Source organism: Alexandromys fortis, unplaced genomic scaffold, assembly GCF_014885135.2.
Source record: "Alexandromys fortis isolate MF-2015 unplaced genomic scaffold, M_Fortis_MF-2015_v1.1 scaffold_25, whole genome shotgun sequence".
Taxonomy (NCBI): Eukaryota; Metazoa; Chordata; class Mammalia; order Rodentia; family Cricetidae; genus Alexandromys; species Alexandromys fortis.
In genome coordinates, this window is record NW_026067904.1 from 3,999,994 (window position 1) to 4,012,315 (window position 12,322).

Consider the following 12,322-nt stretch of genomic DNA (forward strand, 5'->3'; position numbering starts at 1 on the left):
TTATTAAAAGAGGACCTCACTCTGCAGCCCAATGTGGCCTAGAACTGGCTATGTAGCCCTAGCTGGCAAACTCGCAGCAGTCCTAGGTCACCCTCCCAAGTGCTGGGACTATAGGCACGCATCACAGCCAACACACCAACTCAAGTATTTGATTTTGACTCTAATTAAAATGACTGTTTTTTACTTTATTTATTTATTTTGGGTTTTTTTTCGAGACAGGGTTTCTCTGTGGTTTTGGAGCCTGTCCTGGAACTAGCTCTTATAGACCAGGCTGGTCTTGAAGTCACAGAGATCCACCTGCCTCTGCCTCCCAAGTGCTGGGATTAAAGCTGTGCGCCACCACCGCCCGTAAAATGACTATTAAAAATGTTCAGAATAAGGCCCAATCATGTGAGCAAAGGCCTTACCGCACAGGGCTGACCAACTGAATTAGAGCCCTGGATCCTAAAGGGAAGGAGACCTAACTCCCCAAACTGCCCATTAACCTCCCCAAACACTTGTACACCGGGGGGGGGGGGGGGGGGGGGGTGTGTGTCACTTCTTTTAGTTCAAAATAAGGGATGGATGGCAATAAAATTTTGTTGGTAGAATGAATGCTGGATTCAATTTGCGACACTGAATAAACTGGAAGCTCAAGATCATCCTGATACGTAATGAGTGTGGGGTAGCCTGGAATTTATGAAACCCTGCCTTTAAAAAAAGTTCAAAATAAACAATTCATATTTCAAAATATTATAAACCTACTAAAACACATCAATGTAAAGAACATTCTGCTATAAATCTATGTAGTAAAGCTCAGAATAATATCTCAACAACAAGAATTTATCTACCTAGAAATTTAAAACGTAACCATGGGTCAGGAAAGACTTTAAAAAATAAGTATTCAAAAAAAAAGTGTGGGAATACACACCCATAATGAGGCAGGGGAACCACCAACACAAAGCTAGCCTGAACTACATTGTTACACTGTCTCCCAGACAAAAAAACCCAAGTAGATAAACACAATAAAAATAAACTTAGAGATGGAAAACATAGGGAGTGAATTCCCTTAAGTAAGCCCATAATTCTGACAAAAGGGCAAAGGTATGATGAGGATTAACATAAAAGAAAGGTTTTTAAAGAGCTAGGAGGTGGTGATGCACATCTTTTAACCCAGCACTCAGGAAGCAGAGACAGGCAGATCTCTGTGAATTCGAGGCCAGGCTAGTCTACAGAGCTAGTTTCAAGACAGATAGGTCTACACAAAGAAACTCTTGTCTTGAAAACCAAAACCAAAGAAGAAAGGTTTTTAAAAGCTTTGAATGATAGCACCTATCTTTAGTCACAACACTTGAGAGAGAGGCAGGCAGATCTCTAGCCAAGATTATATCATCAGCCAATTCTCAAAAAAACAAAAAAAAACAGGGGCTGGAGAGATAGCTCAGAGGTTAAGAACACTGACTGCTCTTCCGGAGGTTCTGAGTTCAATTCCCAGCAACCACATGATGGCTCACAACCATCTGTAATGAGATCTGGTGCCCTCTCCTGGCATACATGGAGATCTTCAGGCATACATGGAGGCTGAACACTGTGTACNTAAATAAATAAATAAATAAATAAATAAATAAATAAATAAATAAATAGATTCCATTTAAAAAAAACATAAAAATGTCATGTTATAGTTATGTGCATGTGGCTTACATACAGTTAGCATTATCTATGATATATCTAAATGTGAGAATCACTACTAAAAATAGTAGTATAATCACATGCTATCCTAATTCTCAACTCAATCTTTTTCCCTAAACAAATCTTGTATTGTCTCCTAATCAATTCCAACCTCCTCTTAAATCAGCTAAAATGTATGTTCTTTTCCACACATGCTATGTCTTTTAGTATCTTCCGTTGGTATATTTGACAAAAGCAACACACATGTGCTTTGCCCTACACTGTGTGCAGTGCTTCCTGTGAATGTCTGTGACCCTCAGAACAACCTGGTGATCAAAGTACTACTAGCCATGACTTAGATGGAGAGACACACACTGAGAAGACTACCCTACTAGCAAAGTCAGGGTTGTTGGCCATAGCTGGACAAAGAAAGAGCTAAGAGCTCAGGAGATGATTCGGTGGTTAAAATAACTGCTACATAAGCATCAACGTGTCAGTCATCTGTAGAACCCAATAGATGAAAAGGGAGTGTAGTGGCCCGCCTGGAATCCCAGTGCTTAGAAAGCAGAGATGGGGGCTTACCAGGGAAAGCTAGACTGGCTGGCCAGAACAGCAAAACAGACAAGCTCTGTAATCAACCAAGACCCTACCTCAATGAATGAAGCAGAGAGATCAAGAAAGGCTACTGACAGGAACCTCAGGCCTTCATTGCATGTGCACTTGCACACAAGAATATGCCCACAAAAGTGTACATGTATGCATGAACACACTCTACAAACCTATACAACACATGATCTAAAAAAAGAGCCAAGATTCCCATAACAGAAAACAAGGACCTAAAATTCTGGAGCTGCCAGAAGTAAGAAGCCCAACCACTAAAAACAGCAATTACATTTTTTGTTTGTTTTTCTGTTAACATCTTTAATGACATTTATTTATTTGGGAAAAGGGCACACACGTACAATTAAATATACAAGGAAGTCAGAGGACAATTTCGGGAGTTTGTTTCTCCATCATCTGGATCTTGAAAATCAAACTAAGGTTGACATCAAGTTTGGCAAAAACATTTACCTGTTGAGCATCTTGTCAGCTCTGTTGCTGTATAGTTTATTCCTCTTTATTTAATTAATTTATTTTTTCCCATACCTTACGGAAAAGGTTTGTTTTCCATACCTTATCCTCCTGTTCCAAAGAAACAGACAGGAGCAAACTTGCTTTCACCTGTTATTGAAAGGCTATAAACTAGAGTTTTTGTCTGATTTTTTTTTGAAACAAGATCTAGCCTCAGCCTCACAAGTACAGAGATTAAAAAAACGCACTGCCACACAGACAACAATACAAATCCACTCACACATACACACACCCCTACACCTAAAATGGACTGCAGGCATAATTTAGTGGTACATTTATCTATCATGTGCAAGGTTCTGGACTGTTCCTCCAGCACTATAAAACAAAAACCTAACTTCAACTAATCTTTTTGTGTGAAAAACTGTTGTTCTGAAAGCTTTAATACCATCAGGCATGGTGACTCAATTAACTGTAGTCACATACAAGAAAGGCAGAAGCAGATGCCGGGCAGTGGTGGTGCACACCTTTAATTTCAGCAGTCAGGAGGCAAAGGCAGGAGGCTGGATCTCTGTGAATTTGAGGCCAGCCTGGTCTACAAGTTCAGGACAGGCTCCAAAGTTACAGAAACAACCAAAAAGAAAAAAGAAAAACAAAACAAAACAAAAACAAACAAACAAACAAAAGGAGAAAGTTCATGAGTTCAAGGCTAAAGTTACTTTACAAATTTCAGGCTGGCCTAAAGTTTTATATTCTTAAGTTTGTTCCATATAAATTTTACGATCCTTCTGCATAGTAAAACCAATTCTTTTGTTTCTAAGATTTGGAGAACAAATCTTCTATGGAAACATCTTCATCATATATAAGTAGTGTTACTTCTTGAGGGGTGGAGGTTGGGGAGATACCTTTGTTGGCCTGGAACACAGATCCACATGCTTCTGCCTCCTGAGTGCTGGGATTAAGTGTGTGCTACCATGCCCCATTTTCTGTTGTTTCTCAGAAAAATGTGTCTTTCTTTTTCCATTGTGCTACAGATGACACTAACCAGATGTGTTCTCAATTTTTAATAAATATTGATCAAGCCTTATCAACAAACAACTTTTCTGGATTTAAAATTTACTCAAATTTTACTTAATTACAGGAGAGTTGAGATGTAAGGCACTGGGAAGCATTTGCTAGCTAAACAGCAAGAAGACCCAAGTTCACCTCAGAACCCATGGTCGGGGAGAGGGTGCTTGTAGGGCTGGAGAGATGGCTCAGTCAGTGTAGGTCAACTATACAATTCTGAGGACCTAAGTTCACCTCAGAATCCATGGGGTAGGATGGGAGGTGGAGTAGAGTATATTGTAAGGCTGGAAAGATGGCTCAGCTGTTAAAGGCACTGGCTGTTCTTTCTGAGGTGCCTAATTCAAGTCCCAGTAACCACATGGCAACTGTCTGTAATTCCCAGTCACATGACCTGGTCATGAATCAGGTAAGCGCATGGCACACAAAACTACATGCAGGCAAATGTTTATACATATTCTTAAAATTTTTATTTATTTATTCATTTCTGAAATATTCTTGTAAGCCTAGTACTGTGGAGGTTTGCTGGTGGACCAGTCTAGTCTATTACAATCCCTAAGCCTCGATGAGAGACCCTGTCTCAACAACAACAAAATGCAGGTGGCTACCGAGGAACCATACCCAAGGATGACTTCCGGCCTCCAAACATACACATGAGAACATGTACATACACACACCCACCAATGCTTACATAAAGAATTCAATATTGAAGAGCTGGGTAAGGTGGCATATGCCTTTAATCCTTGCACTCTGGACGGAGAGGCAAGAGGGATCTCTGAGTTTGAAGCCAGCCTGGTCCATACAGTGAGCTCCAAGAAAGTCAGGGCTACATCATGACCCTGTCACAAAAGTCCAAAAACAAGAAGAAAACACACACAAAGAATATCCTTGGTTTATCAAAAAAATATGGAAGAGACCAATCTTGGAGTTTACTAAATGACAAACGTTCTTTCAAAACCTTCCATGTTTTAAAGGTATCACCAGATTTATATGAATGATCAATACAAATCGTGGTTATAAACCACTTTTGTGGGCTGGAGAGGTAGCTCAGCGGTTTAGAGCACTGACTGCTCTTTCAGCACTCGCGTGGGAGTCCATAACTCACTGTCTGTAACACCCTCTAACAGACATACATTGCAGGAAACACACCAACGCACACAAATAGAAATAAGAAAGTATAAAGGGGGGAAGGAATTACCACTTTTTTTTTATTGTTTTGTTTTGAGACAGAGTTTCACTGTATAGCCATGGCTGTCCTGGAACTCACTCAGTAGACCAGGCTGGCCTATAACACACAGAGATCCACCCATCTCTGCTGGGATTAAAGGTGTAAACCACCCTCTCCTGGCTTAAAATTATTTTTTTATTAGCACAAAAATTACCTAATCATATAGAAAGTCTCCTATCATACAGTTAGAAGTACATGCTGCTCTTCCAGAAGAGCCAGGTTTTATTCCCAGCACCCACAAGGCAGCTTACAATTGCCTGGGTAGTAAGGTGGGATGAGAAATGGCTCCCATAGGTTCTGGTCTGAATGTTTGGTCCAGTTGGTGGAAGGGCGTTGGAAAGGATTAGAGGTGTGGCCTTCAATCCCAACACTTGAGAGGCAGAGGTAGGTAGCTCTCTGAGTTTGAGTCCAGCCTTGTCGACAGGACAGCGAGGCTAACCAAAGAAATTGTTGGAAGTGGGAAGGCTAGGTTTGTTGGAGATGGGCTTTGAGGTTTTAAAAGCCCAGGCCAGGCCCAGTTCCACCATGCCCCCCATATACACACCCTCTACTCCAACCAGCCAATAAGATGTAGCTCTCAGCTACTACTCTAGTGTCATGCTTCCCTGCCTGCCTGCTGTCATGCTTCTCTTCTACCATGGTAGTTCACGGACTCACAAGCTCCCAACTAAACAAATGTTTTCTTTTATAAGTTGGCTTGGTCATGACATCTCATCACAGCAATAGAAATGTAACTAAGAGAGCTTGTAATTCCAGTTCCAGAAGATATGACACCCTCTTCTATCCTCCATCACACATGGGTATACATATACTCAGGCTCACACAAAAATAAAGAAGTAACATTTTAAGAGAGACTATGTTGGAAAACTCAGTTATTTATTTTTCTGGTTTATTTGAATTCTGACTCAAGATCCCATGTAGCCAAATTTACTTTGTAGCTTATAAGACCTTGAACTTTGATTCTCCTGCTTCAACCTCCTGAGCACTAGGATTCAATGCATACACTACAATGTCTGGTGTACACCGTACTCAAGATTGAACGCAATGTTTAGTATATGTTAGGCCAAGCACTCTGGCTCCTGGGCTATATTCCAAGACCCTAGTGCCTGTGGAGGCCTGCTGGGAACAGGACATCTAAAAGGCAAGTATGTCTGGAAGGCTATAGTATAAGGCCATTTTTGCTGACTATAAGCAAGGTCTCTGGAACCAAAGAGAGCACAGAGCTCTTCTTAAAATTGAAGGTGTTTATGCCTATGATAAAACTGATTTCTACTTGAGCAAGAGATATGTTTATATGTATAAAGCAAAAAAAAAAAAAAAAGCAACTCTTGTTTGGTTTGTTTGGCAAACCAAACAAAACCAGAATGATATCTGGGAAAAGGTGTAGCTAGGGCCCATGCAAACAGTAACAAGCTTCATTCCGAATTCCGAAGCAACCTTCCTACAAACGTCACTTGACACAAAATCTGTGTGATACTGTACCCCTCCCAGATTTAAACTAATAAAAAGTACATACATAAAAGGGGGGCGTGTCAGTGAGTCTGGTGGTTGGTAGAGGCTCATTCCTTTATCCTAGCATTTGGAAAAGCAGAGGTGGATCTGAGTTTCAGGCCAGCATGGTCTACATAGTGAGCTCCAGGACAGCAATGGCTACACAAAGAAATCTTGCTTGCCTTAACACCCTTGCTCCAGGGGGAAAAAGTGGCTCAGGGGAAAAAAATGACACTTGCCCCCAAGCCTGACAAACTGAATTCATTTCTAAGACACATAGACTAAGTAGGAAAGAATCAACTCCCACGGGAGTTGTCTTTCACAGAGGTCAAGAATTTTCTGATTCACTGAAAGTGGAACTCTGGAAGACTCTGGTATACTATATTTTCATGTCAAGGCCATATAAATAACTACTAAGTGGCTCAGATGTAATACAAAACATCACTGACAATCATATTGAAAACTGTCAAAGTACAAAACTGCTGTCTTAACTACTTATATACCTACCTAGTCAGTTAGTAAGTTTGCTCTCAGAAGAAAATAATGCCAAGTTGAGACCCACAACCCTATTCCCAGTGATGGTGGCGCACGCCTTTAATCCCAGCACTCGGGAGGCAGAGGAGACCAGCCTGGTCTACAGAGCTAGTGCCAGGACAGGCTCCAAAGCCACAGAGAAACCCTGTCTCGAAAAACCAAAAAAAAAAAAAAAAACAAGGATTGCCTCCAACTCCCTATGCAGCCAAAGCTGACAAAAAGCTCCCATGTCCAGGACTTCCTGCATGCAGTGCAGCATTCTGTTAGCTGAGCTGCATCTCCATCTCACCGTCATTTTTGCTCTTTCACAGAAGATGCTGCTGTTGCTACTGTTGCTCAGAATTGAGTCCAGCGGCAGAAAAAGCAAACTAAGTGCTTGTCATTCAGTAAAAACTTGAAGGACATTTTTTTTTTCTTTTGGCTTTTCAAGACAAAGGTTTCTCCGTAGCTTTGGGGCCTGTCCTAGAACTTGCTCTGTAGACCAGGCTGGCCTCAAATTCACAGAGATCTGCCTGCCTCTGCCTCCTGAGTGCTGGAATTAAAGGTATGCACCACCAACCACCCAGCTTCTGAAAGTCATTTTTAAGTTGCAAAATCTACTCTGCAAATCAATGTTATTTTTGCTATCAGTCACACCCAGACAAGAAATTAAAAAAAAAAAAAAACTGAAAATGTAAACTTAGCCATAAACAAACAAACAAACAAAAAATTGAAAATAGCCAGCTTCTGGAACATAAAAGAAGCCTATTGCTTAAGCATGGATCCTATCTGTCAGATATACATTTTAGGGCTGGAAAGATGATGGTTCAGCAGTTAAGAGTACTTGTTACTTTCAGAGGGCCCATGTTTGATTCCAGGCATCCACATGGCAGTTCACAATTATCTGTAACTCCAGTTCCAGGGGACCTGACATCCTCTTCTGGCCTCCATGAGCACCAAAAACACACATGATGCATTGACAAACATACGTAAAAATATAAAACCTAAAAGACAAACATTCTGAAACTACTCTATTCATATTTGCATGTTCAATACATTGAATTAAAACAAAAAAGATATCTTGGGTAAGTTTGAGTAGAACATTTACTATGTACCCTGAAAAGCACTGAGTTTGAATTCTCAGTACTGGTAATAAAAATGACAAAAAACAGGAAGCTCTACAGAAGTTGAAGGGAATAATTAAAATAGTAGCCATCTCTGCACCCAAAGAAAAGAAAATACAGTCAATTATGAACTTAGCTTTAAAAACAAAACAAAACCCAAAAGAACCTATTGTTTAAAAACCATACAAAAAAGAACAATATCTTAACTTCCAAAAAACTGAAAGAACCAGACATGGTAGTGCAGACCTTTAACCTACAACTCAGGACATAGAGGCAGATGATCCCTAAGAGTTTGAAGACAGCTTGGTCAACAGAATAAGACCCAGGCTATTAAAACAAACAACCCCCCTCAAATAAATAAATAGGGGGGGAGGGAGGGAGGGAGGGAGGGAGGGAGGGAGGGAGGGAGGGAGGGAGGGAGGGAGATGAAAAGCTGTCTAAAGAGTTGTGCTGGGGTATGTCAATAATTTTATGATTTCCTGGCCATGAAGATGTTAAAGCCTGTACTACAAAAATGACCAATAACAAAATGAATAAATGAATGAATGAATAAATGAATAAATAAGCTGAGGATACAGGCTAACATGCATGAAATTCTAGCACTACATAATAAAGGCAGCCATTTGCATCGGCGCATCCCACACGTGCAAACTAAACCAATCTCAGACCTGTTCTATCAGGAGTAAACCACTAGGTCTGTGCTAACATGTAGACTTTTTCTGTCCTTATTGCCTAAACAACTATTTATCTACCACCAACACTGTATTATATAGTACAGGTAATTTAGAAATGGCTTAAAAGAACACAGGAGGGTTAAGTGAATACACAGCAACAGACAGTATGCTTAAAGTTAACAAAGCCCTGGGCTGGAGAGATGGCTCAGTGGTTAAGAGCATTGCCTGCTCTTCCAAAGGTCCTGAGTTCAATTCCCAGCAACCACATGGTGGTTCACAGCCATCTGCAATAAGGTCTGGTGCCCTCTTCTGGCCTTTGGCATACACAGATAGACTATCATATACATAATAAATAAATATTAAAAAAAAAAAAAGTTAACAAAGCCCTGACTTTAACCCCTAGTTCCAATATAAATATGTGTAGGTTTATCAACTACCATTTTACAAAAACAATTTCAGCATAAGGAACTTTGGTATCTTCAGAAAATCTGGAACCTGTTCTGAAAGGATAGCCATACACTTTCTGAAATAACCACTTTTATCACAGTATCAAGGAGGCTGTGAAAATAGTTCTGTGAATCACCTAACAGTAACTAATATTGAATACTGTATTGTAGTAACTAGTTTGACAACTCTCATAAACTCATTTAACTCACAAACTAACTCAAGAAGGTTATTATTAATCATCATTTTCGATCAGTAGAACTTGCCCCAGAGTCCCATGTTGCTAAAGTCTAACACTGTGACGAACACCTGGAGTTAAGACTGCGTGGCTAGAATTCTATATAGGACTCTTTCTTCATATCCTCGTCTTTACTATTGTTGGTTTGCTTCTGTTGGGGAGGTGGTGTTATTTTAAGATGAACATTTGCTATAACTATGGTTTAGTTCTTGCCACAATTCTAGTTTTGACACACACTGAGTCACCTGAGAAGAGGAAACCGTAAGTGAAGAACAGTAAAAAACCAGACCAGCCTGTGGGCATGATCCTGAGAACATTTTCTTGACTGATGACTGATGTGGGAGGGCCACTATAGTAAGCAGTGCCAACTCTAACCAACAAAAATGAGATAAAGAAAACCATACATAAACTAGAAGAGTAAAATAATAATTGAAATATTTTCCTAAGCTAGGAACATAGCATGCTAAAACAGGAAAAGAAGCATGACAGAATCTCTAGAGATATGAAAAATTTCATCTTAACATAGAAGTGGTTAGATGGATTTAGTGCAAATACATAAAAATAACAGGTACAATTTGTGTGTGTACATACCTGTGTACATGCACATGCAGGGAAAGAAATTTAGAAGTAGCTCATGTCTGTAACCCTAGCATCTGAGACAGAAGACCCAAAGTAAAAGGTCACGTGTGGTCATGTCACCTCTGATTCCAGCAGCACTTCAAGGATGGAGAGAGGAGGATGGTTCGGGCTGGCTACTCAGCTAGCAAAGCCATAAACCCCCAAGCTCTAGGTTCACTAGGAGACTTTGTCTCAAGGTAATAAGACAGAACTGAAACAGAATACCCAGTGTTCTCTAGTCTTGATGCAAATGTAAGGGCTTAAGTACTTAAATACTTAAGTACTTAAGTATGTACATATACACACCCCATCCTTAGGCCTGAAACCTTGAACAGACAAAACTACAACCTCAATCCTATTCTTAAACTACATAGAAACACAGTCTGCTTAAATAGTGTGAAACTCAACCACCCACCAAAAATAATTTCCCTGAAAGCTAGTAAGAAAATGTAGCACAATTTCAACAGACACAAATAGTTTATACAACAGCCCATGCTGTACTCTTACACACAAAACCTTCCCACAACTAAATTCAAATATGATGTTCTACATTCTTCATCCTCAATATTCTAGAAACCCACACTAGGTAAACCCAGTCCTACTTCCATACAGAATCATCTAAGCATCTTTAGATGATGACTGAGGAAATGAAATGGCACAGTTGGTTAGGTGCCTACTGCAGAAGTACTAAGGACCAGCCTTTATCCCCACTGCCCGCGTCGTGAGGGCAGAAGGGCACCTGTAGTTTCAGTGCTGGGAATACAAAAGTAGGATCCCTGAGCCTTGCTAGTCTAGCTAGACGGCTATAAAATCAGCTCTAGGCAAAGTGAGATGGCTGGATGCTCCATTACTTGGGAGGCAGAGGCAGGGAGCTCTGTAATTTCAAGATCATTAATTTCAGAATAGCCAGACTTATGAGACTCAGATTGGGGGGGGGGGGGGCATATCCTTTGTTGCACTACTCAGGACACAAAATTCCATCCTCATGATAGCTCACAACCATCTGTAACTCCAGTTACAGATTGAGAGGATTCAACACCTTCTCCAAACCTACAAGGGCACCAGGCAACACCACCTTCAGCAAGGCTGACTGCTTAAATTACTCGTTAACTTACTGCTGTAAAAAACTGAGACTACAGGCTGCCTTAGTGACACATGCCTCTAATTCCAGTCCTCAGGATGCACAGGCAGGTAAATCTGAGTTCAAGGCCAGCCTTGTCTACACAACAAGCTCCAGGATAGCCAGAGCTACATAAGGACCCTGTTTCTAAGATTGGGGTGCTGGCAGGCAGATCTCTGTTAGTTCAAGACCAATCAGGACTACATATTAAAGATGACCTGGGGGTGGGGGGGGTCATAAGCAAAACTATGTGTAGGAATGGCTCCTGGCTTTTGTGTATGGTACTGAAAGAATCACACCCATAATGCAAAGTGAATACTCTACAAATGTGCTACATTCTCAGTCCCTGACTGCTTTTGAGACAGGGTCTCATTAAGTCTAAGCTGGCCTTAAACTCCTGATCCTTCTGCTTCCTGCTAGGGTAAAAGATATATATATACCCATTTAACTGGAGTGCTGAACTAAAGGTATGTGTTATCATCAACTGATTTTTTTTTTGTTTTGTTTTGTTTTGTTTTGAAGACACGGTCTCACTATATAGCTCTGGCTGTTCTGAAACTCATTATGTGGACAGATTAGGTTTGAAGTCACAGAGATCAGCCTGCCTCTGCCTAACAAATCCTGGGATTAAAGCCATGTACCACTATGCCTTGCTTTTGAATGAAATACATTTTTGCAAGCCTATGAGAGCCAGAGAGTGGAATGTGGTAGTCTGAATGATAATGGCCCCCATAAACTCATGCTTGAATCCTTAGTCCACAACTGCTGGAAATTTTGGGAAGGATTAAAAGATGTGGCCTTGCTGGAGATGAGTCACTAGGGGCAGGCTTTGATGGTTCCAAAAAACTCAAACTATTCCCATTAGCTTTCTTGCCTGTTGTGTCTCAAGATATAAGCTCTTAGCTACTACTCCAGCACTATGTCTGCATGCTGCTGCCATGCTTACCCCAATGACCGTCATGGGCTCTAACCCTCTACACTGTAAATCCCCCGCAAATTTCTTCTATCAGTTTCCTTCCTCAAGGTGTAACATAGTAACAGAAAAGTAACCAAGACAAGAATACAAACTATGTTACAAAGATAACAGGATTT

At 40.6% G+C, this 12,322-nt stretch overlaps 1 protein-coding gene and 1 pseudogene across 3 annotated transcripts in view; one reads left to right on the forward strand and one right to left on the reverse strand.

The window, feature by feature from the left end:
- Wdr33 (WD repeat domain 33) overlaps positions 1-12,322 on the reverse strand; it is a 106,573-nt gene that overhangs the window by 54,207 nt on the left and 40,044 nt on the right. The window lies entirely within an intron of this gene.
- LOC126497190 (60S ribosomal protein L35a-like) lies at positions 513-7,213 on the forward strand (annotated as a pseudogene).